The sequence below is a fragment of the Coenobita brevimanus genome, chromosome 16, assembly GCF_032717465.1.
Source record: "Coenobita brevimanus isolate Jiangsu-jjx chromosome 16, ASM3271746v2, whole genome shotgun sequence".
Taxonomy (NCBI): domain Eukaryota; kingdom Metazoa; phylum Arthropoda; class Malacostraca; order Decapoda; family Coenobitidae; genus Coenobita; species Coenobita brevimanus.
Window position 1 is genome coordinate 3,950,735 of NC_136969.1, and position 13,469 is coordinate 3,964,203.

Genomic DNA, 13,469 nt, shown 5'->3' on the forward strand with positions numbered 1-13,469 from the left:
TCAACTCCCTGTATTCATCTTTAACTCCTCCTGCTCTTCGATTACCAAAATAACTTTTACCAAAAGTCAAAACTCACCTATTACAAAACTAAAGAGTTACATATATATAAAAAGTGGCTACGAAGTTCCGACAATAAATGGTGGCAGCGCAGTGACAATCAACTCTATACCTACGAACCCTCATCGCTACAAAAGCAGGCGAAACTGTAACCAAGATCAGCTCCAGTTCTACAGCTGATTCTACATTACTACAATTCTTCCATCAAGTAACCACAAGCAAGCATACAATAAGAAGAACGAGTCTACGAGCCTACGTGTCTACGAGCATACAATAGCAATGACGAGTTAGGAGTGAGGATCGACAAGCTCTATGATTAATTACAAATAACAAGTCTACAAGATAACTCTATAATCTTCTTCACGCAACTTCAAGCAGCAGCAAGAAGAATAAAAAACAAAAGTAAATGAAAGGCAAGAACAAAGCAACAAGCACTAGAATCCCCAACGCTCTCTCCTACAGCCCCCCTACCTCCACGCTGATGCAGAGGTCAAGACGAGACGGCAAACACCAGAGCCACATTTATAAGGCATCTTACTCACCTTTCCTCACCCAGGTTACTCATCGCTACTCAGTTACTCACCACAGCTACCAGTGTGGGAAGCCATCGTCACCATGTGTATCTGCAGAGACGACGTCACCATGCATGTTCGCTGAGACGACGCCACGCCAATCAATGTGTGACTGACACCAGGCACTTCTCACCCACTACTCGTTACTCATTATTCACATAGCTCCTACTCATACTCATTTATTTCCACTGTATTGAGTGGGAATTCGACGTTCTATGGTGAGGTTCGCCTGTGAGTACAGCTGTTAACCAATATATTCATCCGACTATGGAATTTCCTGAATAATAGTGTCCATCAACACAGCCCTAGAATTATTGAGAGGAGGTCTTCATTCAGCTCTCCATTTATCTTCCGAGATCGACAGCTGCTTTCGACTCGCCTCTCCGAGTGACCATCTGTATCAAGTGGGTGTAATTATACTTACTCATTTCTTCTCAGTGCTTTAAATTAGGTACAATCACCTCCTTTACTTATTTTTATATATACACTTATACACTCACTACATATCATTCATTACAACTTATTTACTCATCTATTTAGTTAGGGCATAAACAAAAGACGTTTTTCATAACACCATACCTTAGCAACATGAAATCTTTTTAGCCTAGTGATATGACAGGAATATTTTCACCTCCACCTGTGTTAGTACCAGATGATACACAGGTAGCACCCACTGCGGATACACAGTTAAGAGAGCATCAGCGCAACACACCCACCCTACAAAATTCACCACAAACTAACGATATAGGATCAAATACCTCAGTTCAAGAAGATAATGACGATGATTGGCAAACCCCTTTTGAGGTAGCGAGTGAGGACTTAGTCTCTGCCTTGCATACCTATGAAAATATACTTGACATGGTTCATCATTCTGGGAAAACCAATTCCACTATTCCCTCACACAACGATAAACAAGTCCAATTTAAATTAACAGAGCAACCAGTGAAGAAGAATACCATGGATCAACCTCAGACAAACCTTTGTCATGAGGATAAAACTGCCCCAAAACTCTCTGGCACAGAAAAAAACTGTGTTGATGTCATATCACTAGTTAATCAATCCGAAAAGATCTTCGTAAAAAGGCACACTACAGATGAACAAGAGAAAATTGCTATTTTTTCCTCTTGGATTAGTCAGGAAAGGTGCCCGGCAGGAAACTCGCTTAGGTCAGACAAGCTTCTCTGAGCTAAAACATATGATGAACTTAAAACTGATTTTTTGAAGAAGTTTTCTGGAGGTATGAACTCCTTGCCAGGTATAATCCCAGAATTACATAAGATTGTAGATCCGGTAAGGGAGCACAGTATAAATCATGTGCTCAGTGAATAACTGCCGATGTCTCCACGATCAAAAGAACATTATTAGCTACCTTAGAAAACTGAAACTGGATAACAGGAGATGGAAAGATGTCACCCAGACCTCGTCGTGGACATCATTGATTATGTAGCTGCCTTGTGTAAATTACTTGATAGGACCTTCAAGATCGCCAAGACGCTAGCGTACACCCCAGGTATGTGCTTACTAGACTTAATGAATGAGGTAAAGGTGCGGTGTAGCAAAGCAGAGATGATCGAAACACAATCACATTCTAGTAGAATGAGAGTGCCTGAGACAGTATCAGCTGTGAAAACAGCTACAACTACCCCAAACAGAGAAAAAATCGATCGCGACCCGAAAGCAGGTAAACAACCAAACGCGCCAAGGCTACGATCACAAACACCAGGCTACAGGCAGTTTCGCAAGTTTTCGCGCAGTCCAAGCAGATCTCCCGCCACAGACACCACTAAATATGCAAAGTCATCTCACAGATCACAGTCAGGAGATAGGTCCATTCTATGTCATTATTGTGCAAAACCAGGACACAAAGAATGAATGCTTTATCAAAACAAAAGAGGATAGACAAAAGACACAAGGACTTCGTCCCTACTGTAAGCATCATCGGTGCCAAAGGCATTGGACCAGTAACTGCAAAACAGTATAAAAATTAGTGTCTATTTGCAAATCGGGGGAAGACCAAGTCACAACAAAAAACGAACAAACATAAAGAAAAGCAAGTCTAAAATTCACATAGGAGGCATGTTGGGAAATGAGTGTATCTTGATACCAGCTGTATGTGAGGATCAAAACGTTTCCTTATTTTCAGACACAGGCTCTCCAGTGAACTTAATAACACAAGAAGAAATAAATAGATTTTTTAGAAATAAGGAGAAAGTAATTTTTCTGGAAGAATCTGATTAAGACTTATATACAGAAGATGGCAAACAAATCACAGTAAAAGGTATGATACGGTTAAACATCAGTTTCAGAGAGACCACAAGACCAATCTCTGCATTTTTATATATCGTTGAAAACTTAGCAATTAAAGTTCATATGTTGCTGGGCTTAAGATGCATGAGAACAGAGAAAATAACTTTACTCCCACATATGAATGGAATAGACTTAGATAATGAATTCATAGAGAAAATACCATCAGAGTCCTCAGTGATTAGTAAAACAGAACCAAAAAGTATTGGTAACATTAAAAGCTTAAACAAACATTCACAAACAGATGAGCGTATAGATCCACTCACCCCCCCCCCCCCAGCCTCCAGGAGTAGAAACTCAGGTAACGGTACTGATTTATCAATTTTTCCCGCCCATTTCACCGATGATTTAGTTACACCACCTAACTCCTATATGAAAGTTACCATAAAGAGCAAGTTACGGAAGAGTACTGTTCTTAGAAGAATTATGTAAAGTAAAAGGATTGTCAGTAGAAAACGCATTATGTCAGATAAACGACGATGGGCAAACTCAAATATTCCTAATTAATCACATGAATGGGGAAGCACAGTTGAAAAAGGGGACTTATATAGTTAATATTGAAAAATGTCCCGCCCCTGTAAAGGAAATAGTTTTAGCTGGAGTAACAAGTGAGATAAAATCTACGGATGGAGAAAGCATATAAGAGAATAATATTTAATTCACTCAGGTGAATTTGATGAAGAAAATGATTTGTTAACCGTGTTGGAAAAACACAGGGACACCGTAGCATTACCCAGAGAACAATTAGGGTGTACTAATCTGATTAATCACAAGATTAATGTGCACTGAGATACACCACCAATTTTTGTACCTGCCTACCGAATCCCACAATCTCAGCGTACACTCACAAATCAGTATGTCGATGAAATGTTAAAACTTGGAATTATTGAGCCATCAGTCTCCCCGTGGAATACTTCATTATTCTTCGTGCTCAAACGAAATGGAGAAATGCGTGAGGTAGTAGATTACCGTAAACTAAACAGTCACACAATGTCAGACCGATTTCCCATGCCATTACCAAGCGACATCCTACAGAATATTGGACCAGAAAATAATGTATTTTCCACGATCGATTTGCTAAGTGGTTATTATCAAATTCCTGTAGATCAGGAGTCACGTAAATACACTGCCTTTTCCACAAATAGAAGACCTTATCAGTATAGAAGGATGCCCATGGGGCTGAGGACAGCCCCGGCCACGTTCCAGCGTCTTATGAATTACGTATTGTCCGGAATTTTAGGACAAGGAATATTTGTTTATCTTGACGATATTATCATCGCAACGAAAGATATCACAGAACATCTCCAGAAATTAGACCTACTCTTACAAAAGCTTGGTGATGCTGGTTTAAAAATTTAGCTTTCTAAATGCAAATTTTGCTTTAAGGAAATAAAATTCTTAGGCCACAGATTAAGTGCTAATGGTATTCACACTACTGATGACCAAATGCAGGCAGTGAGAGACTTTCCTGAATCCATTAGGAATGACGAAGTTAGACAATTTTTGGGTCTAGCTGGGTACTATAGGTCATTCGTACAATTCTCTCATATAGCTTTTCGCTCTATTCCAACTACTCAAAAAAGATGCTATATTCCAATGGGAAGAAGAACAAAAACAAGCATTTGACAAATTAAAAATTAAACTAACAAATGCACCATGTTTGGCATATCCGGATTTCACAAAACCATTTATTATTTGAACAGATGCACCAGTTAAAAGATTAGGGGCTGAATTGATGCAAGAAGATAAAAGAGGACAGAAGCATTTGCCAGCAGACAAATAATAGGTGCAGAGAAAAATTATTGCACTACAGACTTAGAAGCACTTGCAGTGGATTTTGCATTACAAAAGTTTCGAGGTTTGGTATATGGTTACGAAATACTTATTCACCGACCATAAACCGCTAGTGGGTATGTTTAAAGAAAAACTCCTCTCTGGGAGGAGAGCAAGATGGAAATGTACAGTCGAAAACTACAATGTACATAATCATTACATACAAGGCAAAATGAATCTAGTGGCCGACCCATTATCTAGGAACCCGAAAACAATTCAGGTCGCGGCATTAGATCTCAAAGGAGACATCCCAAACCACGATGAAATCGCAAGAGCACAAAGATTTGATCCAACATGGTCTAAAGCTATATACAAGTTAGAAAGTGGAGATGACATACAATTACCCAAACTACATGTTCCACTAGAACAAATCACAATAATCAATAATAACTTATACAAGATCAACCCAGAACAACCAAAACGCCGAAGAAATAATAATCAATTGGTAGTACGTAATTACATGATACCTCAAGTATTACGAACAATACACGATAGCCCACAAGCAGGACATCCTGGAAAGGGTAGGACATTCAAACAAGCCCAGTCTTTATATACTGGCCATCATTACGATAAGATATAAACAATCGTATATAATCAGATGCGAATCATGTGCAAAACACAAAGGATACCCAATTTCACCTGCATTGATGGGTAAGTACTCTGTACCACATCAACCATGGGACGTTGTCGCGGTTGGTTTACTCAGGATGCCATTATCATACAATAATAACCAATACCTATTCGTAGCAACGGATCACTTTCCCGTTATGTAATTTTGGCGCCAATTAAAGATAAAACAGCTGAGACAGTAGCAAAGGCAATAATAGATAATGTGATATGTCGCTTTACTACCCAGAAGGTACTAGTAAGTGATAATGGAGGAGATTTTAATTCTGATATCTTACAAGAAATATGTAAACAATACAATAAAAAAGGTTAACGTTTTAGCCTGTCACCCAGCATCCAATGGATTAGTAGAGAGACAAAACTAAAAAGTATTAGATGTACTATGACACATTCTCAATGAAAATTATGCAAGCTGGGATGATTGGATTCCCAGAGTAGAAGCCTCAGTTAATGGATCTATAAATAAATCCATAGGTGACACACCACATTTCATTATATATGGGGCAGAGAAAAAACTACCATATGAACTCCTAGAAGGTGACAGTCTGCCCATATACAACTACGATGATTACTCTAAACTCCATGTAAGTGAATTCCAGGAGATACATAAAAGAGTAAAAAAACAAAACAATTAACGATATCCAAGGAAGAAATGACGGAGGCATTTAATAAAAAGGCAAGAGACTCGCGTGTCACGTTAGGAGACATTGTCTATGGTATCATTCATACGAGAGACAATATATTATCCCCGAAATTTGAGGGCCCATACAGAGTAATTAACATAAAAGCAAAGTTTCAATTAGGTCACTGTCAAGTGGCGAAGAGAAACAAGTTCATATTGACCATTTAAAACGAGTTTCAAGGGAACTATCCAATAATTATACAGCCTCGGATACCACCGAACAACCGAACATAACTCATGAAACCAATAAAAACAACAACAATAATTACAAAAATAAATTATGGTCATATACCAAACAATCAAACATACAGTAGGTGCAACTGTTCCAATAAAATCTTCAGTACATCATTTACATGATTTTAAATATTTATTAAAACTCCTTCAGTATATGAAATACTCAAGCTATTGTTCTTACGTTATTCAACCGTAACGCACATCATCACTATCATCGACCACAGCATGACCATATTAGAAAATTAATAGATTTTTTTTTTGTCGATAGGAAACGATGAAGGGACTTATGCTATGGATTCTCCTCTACATGGCAAGAGGATATGCTCACTTAGACCCCCAACACATAGTACGGCAAGGATGCCTCATAGCTCCAACGGCCACGACGTCATTCGTAAAAGATGTCATAAGTACTGAAATCAGTTTGGATTACTTATACGAATTACCTTCTCATCTAGAAAACATCGCCAGACCAATGAGGACCCTGGACTTCATGATGGGAGGCTATGTTTCACAAGCACATAACACACAGGAAGTGGATGAAATGGTGAAATTAGCGAAATGGAAGATAGAACAGGCGAAGTCAACTATGCTCATCATGATCCAAGATCTCCCATCTCATGGAACGGAGGTATTGAGTGCCACGAACAACATTACACGTACTCGCCAAAAGCGCGGTTTGTTCGACCTGGGTGGTGCAGTTCTTGGTAAAATCTTTGGATTGGCTACAGAGGAAGACCATCAAGAAGTAAACAAATTTAATAAAATAGCTCAGGTACTAACATACCCAGATAAAATCATCACAGGACATAACTCAGCAATGAAGACAATCGTGAAAAATCTGAAAAAGGCGGAAAACATACCCTCGAAAGTGTAGATAAAATAAATGACATGGAAGGAAACATAACACTTTTCCAACACTTCTCCATTATCAAGGAACACATTGACACAATTCTACTCCAATTAGACAACACTAGAATTCGTTACAGGGCACTTATGCAAGGAATTTCGAATGCCGGTAATGGCAAGATCACAATTGACTTACTTGCAGTTAATGAGCCACGTCAGATAATTAGTCAAGGCATACATAAACATAAATTGAAGCCTTTTTTCCGAAGTAGGGATTCCATGCAATATTATCCATAGTTAGAAGCAACACTAACACCAACATCAGTAGTAGTTCATGTACCATTCCTAATTGACGACCTGTTCACAGTATGCGAAATACACCCCTTCCCTTCTAAGAATAATTACACTTTGGCTATCATCAACATCAACACAGACACCGAACTCATCATGGTCTCCAAGAGACGGAACACTGTCACTTTCGCAAGTGAATCAACGATTGAACGAAAGTGCCGCACAACCTTACATGCTGTTCACCTTTGTCCTGCGTACATTTTCACGTTTCAGCCTACTGAAACAGTCCCTTGTGAAATGGCTATCATAAGAAATCACAATATTCATAATCACTGCAACTTCACTTTTGCTCCAGATAAGCTTGTACATCATCAATGCATCGGACACTCACAGATTTTTTTTTATTTCACTCATAGCACATCAGTTTACAGTGTCTGTCCAGATATACCACCATCTCATACTTCAGCATCAGGAGTGTACATAGCACCAGACTACTGTGCGGTATTTACACCATGCATGTCCACTTTATCCACCATCAATCACTACGCCATCCTCAATCATACACACAAGCATTTCCACCCACCACGTAATATGGACTTAAACATGAGCACAGGTATTAAGTTGACTTCACCTAAATTTGAAACTATGTAACTGATCAATGAAACAATGAACCCCTGGGAAGATTTGAGTCTGAGTATGTTCAACCCATACTATGTGTATAGCTCAGCACCTACTGTTTTTATAATCTTTTGTAATGTATTTGCAGTAGTGCTGTTCGCAATGCACAGAATGCATACAAGAATTCCAAACTTGGAATCAGTATTTAGTGGGGGTGAGGTGCGAATTCAAGTAAATCACCCTGAATGAACTGTACATAGTTTGCACAGTATATAGCATTAATTTTACAAAAAAATAATAAATAAATAGAAAAATGGAATGACACGTGATATAGAAGTATACTAGCATCATATTTCTATATGAATTATTAATAGCTCTTACCATAATCTTAACTTTGAACTATTTTTACTTTTTTGTGCATATATGCATTTTACTGTTATACATACACATCTTACAAATGCCATACAATAACCAATTTAACCATATTGCATTTGTTCAATTATGTATACAACTTGTTTAAAATGTAATATTACTGGATCATTGCAATATTAACATGCATATTATATCTATACAATATTACGGTCAATATTATGTATTGATTGATTAGCATATGTCAATGATGATTGCTGTCGGAGGGCCGCCAGCTCACGTGACCGAGCGATGTCAGGACTCCATATTATAATAAAACAACTCATGGATAGATAGATAGATAGATTGATAGATAGATAGATAAAAGCACCAAGCCAGGGTGTGAGATAGGTCGTGTATCAACGAGAATCAAGCAAAAGGAAATTAGCTTACGACTCTTAAAGTGAAGGAATGCTGGGAGTGCGCCCGAAGCAGTACATACACACAGACACACAGTGTTCTAGAAGCTTCCACGACAGTATAGCACACGTGACATAATCCCTGCTAAACAAGAATGTAGGAATCAGAGCTCAGAAAGGGGAAAGCCATAGAACCAGCAGGTAGTGGAGAGATTAAATAGGAAGAGGGATCCGACTAGACTTAGCTAGTAAATTTATTCCCTGTGTAATACACACGCTCCTCAACTTAGACTTTCTTGAAGATAATAAATCAAGATCAACTCCCTGTATTCATCTTTAACTCCTGTTCTTCGATGACCAAAATAACTTTAACCAAAACTCAAGACTCACCTATTACAAAACTAAAGAGTTATATATATATTTAGAGAGAGAGAGAAAGTTGTTATGAAGTTCCAAAAATATAGTGCTGGAGCAGTCAAGATGTTACGACTCGTTCTGTTACAATTTCCACTTGTAATTAATAATGTCACGGAGCAGAGAAAGACACTGACACTGATGCATATAACAGAAATTAGGATTTCAGGGACATACGACTGTTGACAGAAGGCAAGGTGGTCTATTCTATCTATCTATTGCCAGACGCCTCAATCCCGTTTGGGGTGGCCACAAACAAATCGCCTCCAAGTCGCCCTGTCCCCCGCCATTTCACTGCCCTGCTCCCAACTCACACCCCCCTCTCTCATATACCTCTCCACCCCATCCCTCCATCTCATCCTCGGTCTCCCCCTCCCTCTTCCACCCTCCACCTCACTCACATACACTCTCTTCGTCAATCTTTCACCCTCCATCCTCTCCACATGGCCAAACCACCTCAGTGTGTTCCTCACAACGCTTCCTATCACATCCACATCCACACCACAACGCTCCTTTACATCCTCATTCGTCAGCCTGTCTCTCCACGTGACTCCACAGGCTCCTCTTAAATAACTCATTTCCACTGCTCTCACTCTTGACTTGTGTCCTTCCAACAATGTCCAAGCTTCACTTCCGTACGTTAGAGTTGGTATCACAATACTGTCATGTAGTAACTTTTTTACTTCCATGCTCACTTCCCTGTTTCTTATCACTGCTTTTAAGGAACCAGCAACCTTTCTTCCCTGCTGTACCCTTTCAAGCACTTCACCCTCCAAACCTCCATCCTTACTCATCACACTACCCAAATACTTAAACGTACTCACATTTTCCAATTCCTCACCATCCAACCTCGCTGTACATTCACTGACTTCACCTCTCTCAAAGACCATCACTTTACTCTTCCCAACATTCACCTTTAGGTTCCGTTTCTTACACACTCTCTCAAACTCATCCACCAAGCCTTGCAGCTCCCCTTCGTCTTCACTCAACAACACAATATCATCTGCAAACAACAGTACAGGGAGTTTCCAAACACTATCCTCTCTCACCAGGGCCACTCCAACATCCACTACCCTACCTTGTACCTCTTTTATTACCCCATCCATGTACAGATTGAACAACCATGGAGACATGACACATCCCTGTTTCAAACCAACTTTCACAGAGAAAAATTCACTTAGTTCACCATCCACACGCACTGCAGCCTTCGCACCATCGTACATACTCTTCACAGCATTCAACAACTTCCCATCTACTCCATATATTCTTAACACTTTCCACAATCCTTGTCTATCCACCCTGTCATATGCTTTCTCCAAATCCATGAAAGCCGCATACAACTTCTTTCCCTTCTCTAGAAACTTTTCCACTAAAGATCTAAGAATGAATATCTGATCTACACAACCTCTTCCCTTCCTAAAGCCTCCCTGTTCTTCTCCAACTAATTTCTCTGTTCTTTCTCTAACTCTGTCTATAAGTAACCTACCATACACTTTTCCTATTATACTAAGAAGACAAATGCCCCTATGATTACCACACACTTCTTTTTCCCCTTTTCCTTTGTACAAGGGAATAATTATACCTGACTTCCAATCCTCCGGGACTCTACCTTCCTCCCAGGCCAATCTGCACATCTTCCACATCCATTCTACTACTATCTCTCCCCCATGCTTCAGCATTTCACCACACACTCCATCAATTCCTGGGGCTTTCCCCGATTTAACTTTCTTCATTGCTTCCACAGCTTCTATCCTACTGATTTCTTCCTGTCTTCTCACCTCCCTCCTTCTCCCAGCCATTCCCCAGCCACTTATACTCGCATTACTTCCATCCTCCACGTTCAACAATTCCTTAAAGTGTGGTAATTAGCTAAAATCGACTGTTGGGCAAATGTAAAACAGTGGTCTGGCATTTCAAAATGAGAAACATTTTGTAAGTCCGTAAATGGAACACTTATGTAGTTTTCTAGTAATATATCGACGCTTATTTATTAATAATATCTAGTATTTCTTTTTGCAGGTCGTTGTGATTTTTACTTTTCATTGAGTGCCCAAGTAACCACCCCTCTGGCCATGGTGACTCAGAAGAACAGCCTCTTTTTACAAAGGATTAACAAGCTGCAATTGCGCCAGTTTAGTGAAATTAGCAAAAATGTACCGCAAATAAAATTTTGTTGCAGTACAATTCTTTTTAAAAATACAAATATAAATGTAACAAATACGAATATACTGGTCTGTTTCACAGGAGGGCTTTGGGTATATGATACATTTACAGACATACACATATGCATACCCTGAGATGTCTTGGACGAACAGACGAGAGCTCAGTATTTCACCTTTCATTTTTTTTAGCAAGTCATTCTTCACATACAGACATATAACTGTCTTTTCTTGTGGTCAGATTGTACACGTTGGTGGAATCAGGGCTGTACGATAAATGGATGATGTATTCAGAACCCAGCTCCATCATGTGCAAGAACCCATCCAGGATAATCACCGTCACCACCATTCTCTCACTCACCAGTCTATGGGTAAGCCATGGTGGTAACGTCCTTCTGTACTGAAACTAGGATAGATTCACTTCACTGCACCATTTATCCCCCTAACTCTGATATTGCATTTTATCATTACACTCAGACGATTTTATTCGGTTCAAGGGAGATTTTTTTTTTTTTTTTTTAAATCTGGGAGGCTGAACATACCTTTAGCTTTCATTAACACTTTTACTACGATAGTGAGTAAGGTTAATAAATAAATAAGCCTCAAAATACTTCACTGGGGTAAAGTGGTGAAAAACCAGAGTGTATGTAATTGAGTAATGAACATCTTTCAGTGGCTCGTACTGCGTCACATTTAATTATGCAGGAAGGTATTTTAGATGAAAATAAAGACCACAATAAAACCTGCCTTTTATAATTACGAATCTAGCTACGTACATTGAACACCACCCCTTCCCCCATCTTCCCATGGTATATAGTAGGACCATAGTGAACTTGACTTCATATCTGGTATAGTGAAGTATCCTATGATGAAGTGTTAGGTTAGTTGTCGGTGGGGGCTTGAGAGACACACGAGTTATGGACAAGTTTATGAATTTCCACATCGTCCTCTGGGAACTAGACTATACTGACATTATCTGAGTGTAAGGATAGATTAAAAGTCAAGGCTATACAAGAATATGGGAGAGTTGAAATTAATTCAATCCCTATCGTGGCCTCATGATATGTTCGTAATAAATAATTGTTTTAATAGGTCTTTTATTTATATGTGTGACGTTGTAAGAACTGACTACGCCTGTAAAAAGGGTATTATTAGTTTAGTACATTAGTGAAAGGATTATCGTCCCACATCCAGCGTTTTAAATTTTCAGAGCATGTTTGCGTTGCTTGGATATGGGTTCACAGTGGCTGTGGTTGTGTTGGTGTTGGTGTTGGAGCAAGTGTGTGGTGGAGCCAGGTAGGGCCAAAAGGGTCAGGTGGCCACTTAAGACACACACCACTATCACCATCACTGACCATACACATCACCGTTGCTGACAATGCTCTTCACATCAGTTACTTCATTTTAAGTTTGATAAGGAAAGCAGTGCATACTAATCAATCAAATGAAATAATAAATGATTTAGAATTATATATAAAATTATACAAATGGCAAGGTATAAAAGTTGCTTCCAGTATCACTCACGGCAGTGTTTTCTCATGTGTATCACTTTTACCGTTTCTATAAGAATATATATTAATAAAGTTTAGAAGTCTTTCTTTTTCTTCATAATCCACTGCCTGCGGAGTGAAGTTAGTTACCTAAGTATACAAGTTCAACAACATTATATTCTGCGTGACAGTATCTTCTACCCTCGAAGGTAGGGCTATGTAGTCACACTTGTCTGTCGTGTCTGTCTCTCCAGGGAATTTTATAACACTAATGGGAGGATCATCATGAAAATATTGGACATGTCCCTAGTAACCCAGTCGATCTTTTTGATTTAGTTGATCTGTCAGTGAGAATGTAAATTGTCATGGGATAGTAAGAGGGGTGGGGGAAGTGTTTACTGACTGATGAAGTGGGAGGGGAGGGGAGGCGTTTACATGGAGGTGCAGTGAGAGGGGAGAAGAAGGTAGTCACTGGCTGGTGTACTGAGAGGGGAGGGGAAGGTGTTCATTGTTTATATAAGGGCCCCAGGAGGCCGGTCAGCACTCTGAGCTCAGCTGTTGCTCCAGGCTGTTA